This window comes from Giraffa tippelskirchi, chromosome 2, assembly GCF_054371585.1.
Source record: "Giraffa tippelskirchi isolate mGirTip1 chromosome 2, T2T-mGirTip1v1.2.pri, whole genome shotgun sequence".
Classification (NCBI taxonomy): Eukaryota; Metazoa; Chordata; class Mammalia; order Artiodactyla; family Giraffidae; genus Giraffa; species Giraffa tippelskirchi.
Window position 1 is genome coordinate 74099862 of NC_137276.1, and position 13642 is coordinate 74113503.

The 13642-nt window shown below is 42.6% G+C and overlaps 1 long non-coding RNA gene across 1 annotated transcript in view; it reads right to left on the reverse strand.

Annotated features, from left to right (window-relative positions):
* The window catches only part of LOC145537973 (uncharacterized), an 81447-nt gene that overhangs the window by 54387 nt on the left and 13418 nt on the right, over nucleotides 1–13642 (reverse strand). The window lies entirely within an intron of this gene.

Below are 13642 nucleotides of genomic sequence, written 5' to 3' on the forward strand. Positions count from 1 at the left end.
CTGGAACTCTCTTGCTTTTTCGATGATCCAACGAATGTTAGCAATTTGATCTCTGGTTCCTCTACCTTTTCTAAATTCAACTTGAACATCTGGAAGTTCATGGTTCACATATTGTTGAAGCCTGGCTTGCAGAATTTTGAGCATTACTTTGCTAGCGTGTGAGATGAATGCAATTGTGCAGTAGTTTCATCATTCTTTGGCATTGCCTTTCTTTGGGATTGGAATGAAAACTAACCTTTTCCAGTCCTGTGGACACTGCTGAGTTTTCCAGATTTGCTGTAATATTGAGTGCAGCATGTTCACTCAATGCTTTTAGGATGATGCTTTTAGCATCATCTTTTAGGATTTGAAATAGCTCACCTGGAATTCCATTACCTCCACTAGATTTGTTCATACTGATGCTTCCTAAGGCCCACTTGACTTCGCATTTCAGAATGGCTCTAGGTGAGTGATCACACTATTGTGGTTATCTGGGTCATGATGATCTTTTTTGTATAGTTCTTCTGTGTATTCTTGCCACCTCTTCTTAATATCTTCTGCTTCCGTTAGATCCATACTATTTCTGCCCTTTATTGTGCTCATCTTTGCATGAAATGTTTCCTTGGTATCTCTCATTTTCTTGAAGAGATCTCTAGTCTTTCCCATTCTATTGTTTTCCTCTATTTCTTTGCACTGATCTCTGAGGAAGGTTTTCTTATGTCTCCTTGCTATTCTTTGGAACTCTACATTCAAATGGGTATATCTTTCTTTTTCTCCTTTGCCTTTAGCTTTTCTACTGTTCTCAGCTATTTTTAAGGCTTCCTCAGACAACCATTTTGCCTTTTTGCATTTCTTTTTCTTGGGGATCCCCTTTAAAGTTCATAGTAACCCCTCAATAGTTGTTCACTCCTCAAAACTTACATTCACCTAAAACTTGTATTTCATACTTAATCTATCAGAAATAAAGGATATTGTCTCACCCTTTAGAAGGTATATAATACTCAATGAGTCTCCCACCTTTATAACTCAGTGTGGTCCAAGCCACCATTATCTCATACCTGGTTTTTGCAATAGCCTTCTAATTGATTTCCATGCCTCTGCCCTTGTTACTATACAGTTTTACCTAAGCAGCCCTAATGATGGACTGAATTTATTTTTGTAACAGTTTAATTGAGATATTATTCACATACTATATATTTACCTATTTAAACTGTATGATCTAATGGTTTTAAGTATATTTACAGAGTAGTGCAACTGTCAGCACAATAAATTTCAGGGTATTTTAACTGCCCCCCCAAAGAAACCCCATGCCCATTAATAATCACTTCAGATTTCATCCTAACCTTTCCTGCCAACCCCCCCCCCCCATCCTTAGAGAAGCTGCTAATCTAGTTTCTGATTCTATAGATTTGCCTATTTTGGACATTTCGTATAAATAGAATCATACAGTATGTGATCCTTTGTGTCCGGCTTCTTTTACTTAATGTGTTCAAGGTTCATCCAAATTATAGCATGATTTTGTATTTCATTGCCTTTTTTAGTACCAAATAATATTCTATTAGGGCTTCCCAGTGGGTAAAGAATCTGCCTGCAATCCAGGAGATGCAGGAGATGTTGGTTAGTTCCCTGGGTCAGGAAGATCCCCTGGAGGAGGGCATGGCAACTCACTCTAGTATTCTTGCCTGGAGAATCCCATGGACAGAGGAGCCTGGTGGATACAATCCATGGGGTCGCAAAGAGTGAGACATGACTGAAGTAACTGAGTATGCTCGCATGCAATATTCTATTATGTAGCTATATCACACCTTGTTCATTTATTCATCAGTTAATGGACATTTGCATTGTTTCCACTTTTGATTACTGTGAATAATGCTGCTATGAACATTTGTGTTCAATGTTCATATTGGACATACACTTTCATTTCTCTTAGGTATATAAGGAAGAGTGGAATTGCTGAGTCATATGGCAACTCTATGCTTATCCCTTTTGAGGAACTGTCAGATTGTTTTCCAAAGCCACTACATCATTTTACATTCCTACCAACAATGCATGAGGTTCCAGGTTTCTACATCTTTACCAACACTTGTTATTATCTGACATTTTGTTTATAGCCACCCTAGTGAATGTGAAGTGACTTCTCATTCTATAAACTGTTCCTTTGAAAATGTAAGTCACATCATGTCACTCCCTTTTCCTTAGCGCTCTGATGGCACATCACTCATAGTGTACTCTGAGTTTTCACAATGGCTTTTAAGGCTCTATGTTAAGGCCCTGATTTGTCCCCCATCTCTCCCAACCCAACTCTCTTACCTGCCACTTTGCCTTTTTCTCTTTTTGTCCAGTTTGGCCACAGAGCCTTTGTAGTTACTGTTTCTCTGCCTAGAACATGTTTCCTTCACATCCCCACCTGGCTTGCTCCCTTATCTGCTTTGGGTCTCTGTTCAGTTGCTGCCTTATCAAGGAGGTCCTCCCTGAGCACCCAGTAACTCTGAGCCCTCCTTCACACCTTTCCTTTACCCACCACAGCCAACAAATGGAAGTACTTGGTGTGGGAGACCTTTCAGTGGGTATCCCAAGCCATGTGAATTCAGCAGTCTATACCTCCTACTGATAAGGTCTCCACTGCCTATGGTCTTGAAAGACTTGACACTTGAAAAAGAAAAAAAAAATTTTTTTGAGTGTAAGTCTCAGATCTCTCTCTCTGTCCCCCTCTCTTCAAACATATTAATTATTTTCCTTTTTGGCTGTGATGTAATGGTTTGTGGGATCTTAGTTCTCTGACCGGAGAAGGCAACGGCACCCCACTCCAGTACTCTTGCCTGGAAAATCCCATGGATGGAGGAGCCTGGTAGGCTGCAGTCCATGGGGTCGCTACGAGTCGGACATGACTGAGCAACTTCACTTTCACTTTTCCCTTTCATGCACTGGAGAAGGAAACGGCAACCCACTTCAGTATACTTGCCTGGAGAATCCCAGGGATGGGAGAGACTGGTGGACAGCCATCTATGGGGTCGCACAGAGTCAGACACGACTGAGGCGACTTAGCAGCAGCAGCAGCAGCTCCCTGACCAGGGATTGAACCTGAGCCCTCAGCAGTGAGAACAGAGTTCTAACCACTCTACCATGGCATTCCCTTTAATTTTGTTTTTTAATTATGGGTGTGTTTTTTGCTATGAATTTTTTTTTAGTTCTTTCAAGATGAGAGAACATGAGGTGAAGTGCAAACAGCTACTGGATAGGCCATTAACATATAACCTATAACACTGCCAGAGGAGTGTTAATGTCAGAAATTTGGCTCCGTTTATTCTCTGGCTTGTCACTAAATTGCTGTGTGACTCTGGGTAAATCGCTTAACTTTCCTGCGAATATTTCCCCTATTTGTAAACAAAGGGGTTGGACTACAAGATCTTTGATGTTCCCGCTAGCCCTGACACTCTATATTCTGTCAAACTTTTCACCTAATGAGATATTAACTCTGGCTTAGTTTTAGGCCCTGGGGTCCTGGGAACTGGCAGCTATCAGCAAAAGATCTCCAAATGCAATTTGAACTCAGTGGAGCTTAATGTATTTTTGTATCTGGGCTTCAGGAGATCAAACTTTGAGTTGGCATTATGGGGAATTCAGTTACTATTTTTGACAAGCTGTTGGATTTATTGAATGATACATTGCATCTGGCAGTCGTACTGATGAAGCAGGGAACAAGGACAGAGTTAAGAATTTCAAAATAGTTGAAGGACCTTAAAAGATTGACCCTAATGAGGACAGTAGATTCTTTTAAGAACCACAGGGTTTGCCTTCCAAAACTCTCATTATGCAGCACAAGCTACTTCAAGATGGGAGGGAGGTGGTATGAGGGGAGAAGGGTTAGGTGGGAAGCTTTAGGAGGGACAGGACTCAGGTGGGCTAGACAAGAAGCCTGTTACTCTTGCTCTTAATAGATTAGTTGATTTCTTATTAGTGTGTGTCTGTTGGCAGGAGAGGGAATTGACATTTATGAAATTGTGAGGGTAGGAAAGGTTGAGGGTGGTTGGTCTCTATGTTGCTTGTAGAAATAAAAGATTTCATTCCTGTAAACAAAAGGCCTCTTAAGGACAAGTAAATATCAGAGCTAATTTGCACTAATGTGATGGCACATTCTAAAATTGGCTTTCTCTGCGATAGCCTCCCCCTGTGTGATTGTTCGACATGCCCTAGGGCCACCTCTACAGAGGACTGTCTTAATGGGCCAGGTTGGGGATGGATGGGGCTGGAGCCTCAATGTGTGCACGAGGCCCCTGGCCCTAGCCTAGTAAGAAACAGAAAGGCTGAAGGCATTGAAGAAAGTAGGGACACGGTCTGGAATTCCTGCCTCAGTAGCTGGGTGTCCCCAGGGCCCTGGTGATGCCATGTGCTTCTAGGACATCTGTACACAGAGTCATGTTGGTTACATTGGCTTGTGATACATGGCTCTGAGCATAAACCATAGCCATGTGGATGGAAGAAGGAAGCTTTTAGTGCAGAAGGGGCCTGCAGGTTTCATGCTGACTCTCAACACTGATTCATTAGTAGTGATTTTCTGGAACACGTTATTGAGAAGGACTCTAAGTTTCTTATCTAGGCTCAGGAGACATGGATCAGCAATGTCTCCAATGAGTGAAAAGGGTCACAAGGATGTGCAATCTCTGTATCTGCTTGATTTTAGAGAGAAAGTTGAGGCCACAAGAGGGGAAGTGATCTGCCTGAGGTCACAAAGCTTGCTAGACAGTTGGGAGGAAACCCAGGTCTCTGTTCTCTGATGCCTAAAGTAATTACATCTTGTCATGCTGGGAGTTGTCTGGTCAACAGCTAAGGAGGCCCAAAGTTAACCTGGTTCCTTCCCTTTCTAAGCCCTTTAATGGCTATTGTCGTCTTTCTCCTTTTAAGTCCTTATTTGTTTAATCTTCTGGTTAATTTTATGTGTTTAGGTGCGAACAGTTTGAAGTAAGGTGCATGATGGCTCAATAAATTCAGTCCATTCCAGTGGAAAGTGGCCCAGGTTCCTACAAGTTCCTGGAAGTCAACAAGGGCCTTCTATACTTCTAGGGTAGGCTAGGGTCGGCAGCCTTTGTCCAGCAGGAATAAGTTTCAGCATAAGAGACCTACAGGCCCTTACCCCTTAAGAATAAAGGTGTAGGACTTCCTTGGTGGTACAGTGGATAAGAATCCACCGGCCAATGCAGGGGACACAGGTTCAGTCCCTGGTCTGGGAAGACTGTGGAGCAACTAAGCCTGTGCTCTGGAGCCCGTGGTCTGCAAAAAGAAAAGCCATGGAAATGAGAAGCCTATGTGTTACAACAAAGAGTAGCCCCTGCTAGCCACAACTAGAGAACGCCCATGAGCAGCAACAAGGATCCAATGCAACCAAACATAAAATAAATTTTTTAAAAATCAAAAAATAATAAAAATTAAAAAAGAAAAGAGTCTCTTGGGTGGGGGCAGGAATGAGACAGGTCTGGGACCTGGGACCCTTTGCTGCAGTGCTGAATGCTTGCATCTGGACATACCTCTCTTTGAGCAACAAAATACAAAGAAACTGTATGGGACTAAAAATAACTGCATGCATGCAGCAATTAGGGAAAATTTTGGATGAAAGATACAAGGAGACCAAAAAGCTCAACTGCCACTTCTGAAGAGTCCGGAGCAAAAGCAGGGTACTGCACATGCCCCCTGCACACAACACTACCTAAGGGGTGGGCAAACCACCTAAGCCATCCCACCGGCCTGATCTGTTGACACCCCTACCCTCACCCCATACAAGAAACCAGCTTGCCCACATTCAGGGAACTGGGCAAGCAAGGGAAACTGTTGTTTGTTCTCGCTGCCTCCTGTTGCAGTGGGGACCCAATAAAGCCTTGCCTGAAAAAAAAAAAAAAAGCCTCTGTTCCAAAGGATATTCACAAAATGTGTAGGGAAACATGAAGCTGGGACTGACTGGCATGTGATGACACCCTGCTTTGAGCCACATAATAAACTTTCTTTTGGTCTTGCTTCAGCAGGTTTGGGAGTAGCACCTAACTGCTTTCATTGTCTGTGAAAGTGACACTATGACAGAGGTCGTGGAAACACTCTTCTTGGAGTTATGAAACTTTTTAAAGGAAGGTTCATTGTTCTACAGAGTCACATCAGGCATCCATATTTCTTTCAAATGCTTCCCCTCATAAGTTATGATTTGGGAGCTTTTAGTCTCTGGAATTCTCAGTACCTGCTTTCTTCCTAAACGTGAAGTTGCTAACCTAGACTTGCTGAAGATTTTCATCTTATTATGAGGGTTTGTGTCTAATGGACTCTCTAATGGCTGTGGGTCCCTGGTGCTGCTCCCTGATGCTGGCAGTATAGGTTGCTCTTCAGGAATTGCCTTTGGTAGAAGGGAGCTATCTCACAATGGTATGGCCCCTTCTTGGAGGGTGCTCTGTGTCAGGGGCTATATGTATAGGGGTTCAAGAGCAACCTTGAAGGGCTATGCCAGTTGATCAGCAGAGGCCTCAGTTGCAAATGCATCTGTTGAGCATCTTTTCTCCCTAAGCTCAGTTCTGCTTTCCCCACCTTCTTAGAGGCATTGTTCCTGAGAGCAAATCCCAGTAAACATCCTGCGTGCAAATCTTTGTCTCAGAGACTATGTTACAGAGCATACCACCCAAGACAGACTAGATTTTGAGGATGCTAAACAACGCTGGTGGCTCAGATGTTAAAAAAATCAGCCTGTGATGTAGGAGACCCGGGTTCAATCCCTGGGCTCGGAAGATTCCTGGAGAAGGAAATGGCAACCCACTCCAGTATTCTTGCCTGGGAAGTTCCATGGACAGAGGATTCTGGCCAGCTACAGTCTATGGGGTCACAAAGAGTCAGACATGACTGAGTGACTGAGCACACACACACGATAGACAGGGAACCAACAGGTATAACTTAATGTATACAATAAAAAAAATAAAGGATAGATGGTCAAGAAGCTGAAAGCAGCCACCAAAGGGGGAAGAAAGGTCACGATTCTTTACCTATTTTCTGGACTTGAGCCAGTTCTTGGACCTGAAGTCTATTGGCTAAAGGAGAGGTCCGCTCTCCTTGAGGAAGAAGGCTATGACATCATAGCAAAAGCATGCAGTATTAATTCTTTCTGTTCTTTGTGGGCACACTGAAGTAAGGGGATTGTCCAGGCATTTTGAGGAACGTTAGACTTTCCTTATGGCTCAGCTGGTAAAGAATCCGCCTGCAAAGCAGGAGACCTGGGTTCGATCCCTGGGTTGGGATGATCCCCTGGAGAAGGGAAAGGCTACCTTCCAGTATTCTGGCCTGGAGAATTCCATGGACTGTATAGTCCATAGGGTCACAAAGAGTCGGACACGACTGAGCGACTTTCACTTCACAGACACAGGGTTGGAACTGACATTGATGCCAAGAGCAGAAAAAAGTCATCTTGGTCTCCTTATTAGAGTAAGAGAGTTTGGGAGTCAGGTAGTAAATGGAATCCTATCTCTTCCTGGTTCATAGTGGGTCCACATGTTCCACCCGGTGATCATTTCCCTTACCTCGGACTATGTCACTGGAATGAATATGTTTGGTGGTAGGCAGGACCACCATGTCGGTTTCTAGGTCTGTGAGGTAAAAGTTAGCTTAGAGCAAAAGTTCAGGTGGAAGCCTCTGGAACTGTCTTTCTACCTCCACCCTCAATGTTAAATCAAAGCCAATATTACATGTTGGAGGAAAAGTAGAGATTAGTGCTACCTTTAAGTATCTAAAGGATGCAAGGCTAATGATCCTCAGCACATCTCCACCTTGTTTACCAGTCTGACCATTACAAAAACTGAATGGATTCCAGAGGTCAACAGTGGACCAACACAGTCCCAAGGAAGCAGTAGTCCTAATCACAGTTGTGATGCTGGCTATAATATCATTGCTAGAGCAGGGGTTTATGTGGCTTCAGATGTGTAGAACAGTGCGTGGTCATCAATCTGATGACGTCTTTTTTTTTTTTTTTCCATCCTCATCTATAAGAAGAATCAGAAACAACTGACATTTATGGGAGTGAAATTCTTACCCCAGGGCTTTGTGATTTCTCCTTCTCATTGCCATCATATCACCTGAGAGGATTTGGATCATCTGGCTGTGGTGTAGAATATCACATTGATCCTTTACACTGATAATATCATAGTTATTGGATAAGATGAGCAAACAGCAGCAAGTAAGTGGAGGTTTGGGTAAGATATATGGGCTCCAGAGGACAGGAGATACAGTTTACAAAGATAAGTCACTACATTGGTGAAATTTTTAGAGCTCAGGTGGTTTGGGTCATGCCAAGACATCACCTCCAATTAAAAGTCAAATTATTTAATCTCTCTTCTCCTAACACTAAGAAAGAAGAAAACCGGCAGGTGTTTTGGGGTTCTGGGACAATATAGTCCCCACTTGGGAAAACTGCTTGAATCCATTTACCATGTGTGGATGCAGACAGCTTTGAGTGGGCCAAGAGCAGGAAAGGGCTTTGTACAAATCCAGGCTGCAGTGGAAGCACCTCTGCCACTTGGACCATAAGACCTGAAGACTCTATGATGTTAGAAGTCTATGTGGTGTTTAAAAGACTCCATGTGTAATTGATGGAGAGCCCCAGCAAGAGGGTCATAATGCAGGCCCCTACGGTTCTGCAGAGAGGCCATTCCATCCATAGTAGAGAACTATATAGCGTTCAAAAAGTGACACCTGGCATGCTGCTTGGAGCATGTCCTCCCATGATGGTATGATAAAACATCTGACCTTGTACCATTAGGTGGTCTTGTGGTCAGAGTTGCCCATCATTAAATCTGGGTTAAATCTGTCGAGACAGAGAGGACCCATCAGCAACTCATCATCATCATCAGCTGGACAAGGCATAAGCAGGGTCAGAAGGCACAAATAAGCTGTACGAGTGAGTGGCTAGGATCCTGTGTCATTCTCACTTATGTCCCAGGCCCTCTCCCTCAGCAACACCTATGGTGATGGGGAGGGCTCCTTATGACCAGCTGTCAGAGGAGGAAAGAGCAGAGCTTGGTTCACTAGTGGGTCTACTCAAAATGTAGATGGAAGCCAAGAATGGACACCTGCTGCACTATAGTCCTGCTCAGTGACAGACATCAGGGTGTACACTGGAGCCACCACTTTGTGTGAAAGGATAAGTGGTTCAAGGGTAGTATATGCCTGGAAATAATATAAACAGACTCAGCAGTGATGGTGCTCAGTCGCTCAGTTTTATCCGACTCTGCGACCCCATGGACTGTAGCCCACCGGGCTCCTCTGTGTATAGAATTCTCCAGGCAAGAATATTGGAGCGGGTTGCCATTTCCTACTCCAGGGGATCTTCCCAACCCAGGGATTGAACCTGTGTCTCTTGCGTCTCCTGTACTGGCAGGCAGATTCTTTACTACTGAGCCACCTAGAAAGCCTATACACAGACTCAGAGTCAGTGGCAAATGGTGGGGCTGACTGGACAGCAGCCTAGAATGAGCACGATTAGAAAACAGAGGATGATATCTGGGCAAGAAGCATGTGGATGGACAGCATGGAGTGTGAAGATCTTTGTCTAGCATGTTAACCTCCACCTCAGAACATCCACCCCTAAACCAGCATTAGCATCCAAGTTTCTTCCTACTGCAGAATTCGGGGCTTTGGCCAGTGGTTGACCAACTCATCATTTCAGCTTCAACTTACTTTCTTCAGAGAGAACTTCCTCGACTATCTTAACTAAGGGCTTTCCCCCACTACTCTAGTATTAATACATCAGTCAGGGGGGTGTGGGACAGGGGACAAATTCAGAGATGTAAGTCAAAATGAAGTTGCAGTTAACATCTGAGGAAGGCTTCCCCAGATTCCTCGGCGCTGTTCCTAGTGATCTGGGCCTTGCATCTTGCAGGGCAAGACCTCCTTGAGGACAGAGACCATACTGTAGTTTTGCATCTCCCATGTGGCCCACCACTGTGCTTCTTCATTTTTATCTTCTTCGTTTTTCTTAAGGTAAGTAATCCTATTTGGTCTAAGTTGTTTGTGCCTTTGATTAGTCTCCAAATCTTTTCTTATTTACCACTTTATCCCCTATGCTGAAAACAATTCTTGACACAGAAGATGTACTCAATAGTTATTTGTTGAATGAAGGAAAAGAGCTCAGCAAGGGTAAGTAACTTGCCCAAGGCCACAAAGCTAATGAATGTTACAGCAGGGGTTTGAATCCAGGCTTCAAAGTGCTGATTTATGACTTTGGCCAAGATACTGAACATCTTTCTTTGTGTCTTAGTTTCTTCATCTGTATCTACCTTTGGGTTATCGTGAGGATAAAAGGAGTTAGTGTATACAAGTGTTCAGGGTAGTGCCTGACACATTTTTGTCATGGCAGAAGTGTTCATTGTTAAGTAGCAGAATGGGATTTAAACTTGGATGTGACTGGGTCTTAAACTTTGGTGGAGACTTTTAAGTGGCATTTTTGCGGACACTGGGGACTTAGGAGGAGAATCATTTCTGACAAAAGGAAAGAGTAGATACTTGATGTAGTTAACTTCATAATCTCACCAGTCCTTGTGTATTGAGCATCTAATGTATACGAAGCACAGTGGTGGGCCACAGGGAGATGCAAAACTACAGTATGGTCTCTGTCCTCAATGAGGTCTTGCCCTGCAAGACACAAGGCCCAGATCACTAGGGACAGTGCTGAGGCAGGAAATGTCCTTCTTCAAGGCTGAGGATAGCTGTTGTCCTGTGACACCTGCTACATTTCACACTATTTACTTATCCCCCCAATCCAGATGCAGGGAAACACCTACAGAAATCTGGGGAAGCCTTCCTCAGGTGTCAACTGCAACTTCATTTTGACTTATATCTCTGAATTTGTCCCCTGTCCCACACCCCCCCTGGCAAGTGACCAAAGCAGGCCTCCTTGTGACCTGTATGTGGCCCTCTTTGGGCTTGACCTCTGGCCTTCTGATGCCCCAAACCTTGAGCACTGGCTCAGGTTTCTCAAAACTCTCAAAGTGAGTTTTGCTTACAGGCCAGCACTGCTCCAGTTTACACCGTGGCTCATGGAAGCACATGGTCACATTTTTATTCCTGAAACTGAAAACTTGGCCCAAGCTACTCTGGGGTGAATTGTATTGCACTTCGTCTGGTTGTTGGTGCCAGTGTTGTTTCCTGACTACTCTGGCAAGTGCTGAGTTTCTATTTAGTGCATGATTTAACTAAGTTTTACTGTTTGAGTTGAACTCTAAGAATCAAGGTCAATAACAAGGTCCATTAGGCCTTCTTTCCTAGGTTTGTTCATTGCTACAGCCACCTGCCTCCTGCATTTCTGATGGAGGGGGTTGATCCCATATCGGATGCTAGTAGTGTCACGGCTTGGCTAGTATTAGGAATTTAGCCCTTTCTAATGTGGATTTGTGTGAAATATTCAAATCCAGCAGGTCATTTCACTCTTTGTGTTCCTTCTGACTATGTATTACCAGCTTCTCCTTTGCTCTTGGTCTCAGGAAAGGTTATATGTTGTTTAAATTGTATGTGTACATAATGGCCATTATTAGTAATGAAGTGTATTCTTTCAATGGGACATAATCTCCAATAGTATGCAAATCAGCACATTTGTTCTTCCTCAGCGTTTGCTAAAGGCTCCATTCTTGAGCAACATATGGTCTCTAGTCACCTCCTCACTCTGCTCTGAAAATTTTCCATTACACATCTTAATCATCAAATGTTTTTTTTTGCCCTCTGCTTAAGAAATGGATTAAGGCAGGAAAAACTGAGATGACAACCATTTTTAGATCGAAAAGAACCTCTTCTCCTTACTGCCAAAACCCACTGTTGCATTTTTACATTTTCCTTTCTTTTTTTTTTTACGTCACCAATTAGCGCCTCAAAGTGAGTTTTGTGTCTGGCATGTACGGAGTGTGAACTATAAAAATTCTAGCTTCAAAGCTTCTTTTGCTCTATTCTGTGGGAAAAAATTCCCTTTATCAAGAAATTGCTCAGGCACAAGGGATAACTGTTTCAGATGCTTCCCAAACCGCATTTGTCCAGACGGTCAAAGTAATTTTAGAAAATGTGTCGTTCTGATAAAAGTTGATCTGACGAATACCCAGAAAGGAGAAATTAATAAAAGAGCACCTACTATGTGTCAGGCACCGTGTTTGCCTTGTATCATTTAGTTTTCTTAGTAGACAAGGGAAATAACGCAATTTGCCCAAGTCCATCTATTCATTTGACCATGTATTCTTTTACCAAAAAATTATGTAATGAGCACTGTTTTGATCCCTGCCTTTATGGGGCTTGCCATCTAATTAGGAGGACAGAAAAAATATAACCAAATAAATAAATCAATGAAACATAAATGGTGGCAAGTACTCCACAGGCAATAAATAGGGGGTTAAGAGAGAAAATAATTGGTGCTACAGGGTGGGTGGAATTTCCTTGACCTTGGATGGTGCAATGCAAGTAGGGACCAGAGCCTTGACTCAAACTCAAGTTAGTCTTGCCCCAAAGCTGTTTCTTCCCCTACATCTATATTCAGGCCACTCCATTCTGAGTTTTCATCATGACCCTGCTGGGTAACATTTCCTGAGGCCCCACTATGTACCAGGCTATTCAATTTTATGTGTTTCTCAGGAGTTTCCTTATGAAGTAGGAATTATTTTTCCCTCATTTTGCAGATGAGAACCCTGAGGCACAAGAGAACTTTGAAACTTGCCCAAGGTGACATTCTGTTTTTATCCCAAAAACAGAAGGGGAAAGAGAGGATAAAAGATCCATGACTGGGAGTCAAGAATAACAGAGATTTTGAATGGTGCTTTACTTCTTTAAATATATCATATGTCTTTCAGATTAAAAAAGTGATGTGTGTTCATTATAAGCAATTTGGGGAAAAAAAGAATAGAGAAATGTAAAGACAAGAAAAAAAATCACTCATAGTTCTATCAACCAGAAAGGGCAGTATTTTTTTCAATATATAATGACAAAGATAACTGACACTTAAATAGTACTTACAATGTGCCAGGTACATTTTCACGTAATTTATATTGTATTAACTAACTTAATCATCACAGTGCCTCTATAAGGAAGGTACTATGATTATCCCTATACTATAGACAAGCAAAGTGAGATAAAAAAATAGTTAAGTAACATTCTCAAGACCACAGAATGAAACCTGCTCGGGCAGCCTGGTTCTGGAGTCCATACCACTCATCACCCTGCTCTCTCTCTTCTCTCTAAAAAGAGGATGTATTCTTTTACAAACCTAGGATCATATTTTACGTACAATTTTAGACTCCACTTTTTAAGTGAACATTATTTCATGGCCATTTTTCCACATCCTTATATGTTCTTCAAAATATTTTTGATGGCTATATGAATATATTTTATGTAACCACCTCTCAGTGTTACACACTTGGGTTGTTTCCTCTTTCTTTGTAGTTATAAAAAACGATTCAAGGAATGTCTCTGTACATAAAACTTTGATCTGCTTTTTGCTTATTTCCTGGAAGAGGATTACTTGGTCAGAATTTTTGGCATTTCTTCAAATCTAAGGTGATTATTTAAAAAGGTGTTCAGATGTGTGGCACATATTTGAATAACAAAAACCCCAGGAAGTTAGAGATCTTTGTGGCTGAGCAAAAAGAAAAAAAAGCCATCAGAGAAGACTTCATTA